Genomic DNA, 1,191 nt, shown 5'->3' with positions numbered 1-1,191 from the left:
CTGTGCACATAGAAAGACTTGTCTTTCAAGCATGTAAGTGAATTATCTATTCATGTCATCATATATTCATCATTATAACATTGGCTTTTTGGTTTGAGACCAAAACATTGAGCCGGACCTTCTTCCTGGGCGTGCACGTTAACAACAAAAAAATCTTACATAGTGCTGCTTTAACTTCCATTATATATTAAGAATGTTTTTTTCTTCTTCTTTGAAGTTACCACTTCAGAGAAAGAAGATCTTGCTCCAACCCCAACGATATGTTCTACATAAGAGCATGTTAAAAACAGTACTGCGGGGGAAGATCTTCTGGACCAGGTATAGTTGATAAATTTGCAATTAAAAGCTATAATTAGGGATGGTATCCACTGCTGTAGGGCAGCCTCCTTGCCTATTTTAAGCTGTCCTGAAATGTTAGGAGGATCACGCAACAGCTGCTCACCAATTACAGATTGTTACTTAACAAACTACCCATTTCAGAGCAGCCAAACAAAAATAAAGATGTAGAGAAGGACAAAGGAGGACAGGACGCTACTTCAGAAGTTTTGGGCATGGCCACTGGATGGCATGACAGAGGAAAGAGGAAATGAGATTTAGCACCAGAGGAAGTCGAGGGGCTGGACGATGACCCTTCTGTAGGAAGCACTTTGACGGACATGTAAAAATGGCACTGAAGAAGGGAGGGGTGTCACATAGCAAAGGTCACAACAGAGTCTTTGTCTTCTGTTTCATTGCTCTCTCAAAGCATGCAATTTATGAGAGAGAAGCTTCTATTGGATACCTGTTTGAGGGAGGGTGACTCGTATCATAAGTAAGTGATGGGACTAAATTGGACAAATCTATAGTACACCTGTGGTGTGACAGGCTTGCATGTTTTTTTTCTTCAGTGACGATGAACAAGGTTAATGTGAGCATGACTGGACGTTGGAGGTCCATGTACCTTAGCACTGGTACCTGGTTTGTGCATGTGCTAGAAATGAGGACCTAAATATGAATTCTCTACTAGGGTAGTTTATCTCCTTTTGTATTAGTCCAGCTAGCCAAGCTGCGGTTGGATACAGAGACGGGGTACAAACAAAGCTGTGTCATCTCTGGTAGCTGTGTTCAGAGATCAATTAGTTAGCTTGTTAAATCTAGCTTGACCAGCTGTGGATGGAGGTTAGCCATGGAGGGGGTCAGGTAGGGCAGGTC

The sequence above is a fragment of the Colossoma macropomum genome, unplaced genomic scaffold (assembly GCF_904425465.1).
Source record: "Colossoma macropomum unplaced genomic scaffold, Colossoma_macropomum, whole genome shotgun sequence".
Classification (NCBI taxonomy): domain Eukaryota; kingdom Metazoa; phylum Chordata; class Actinopteri; order Characiformes; family Serrasalmidae; genus Colossoma; species Colossoma macropomum.
This window is presented reverse-complemented; position numbering follows the sequence as displayed.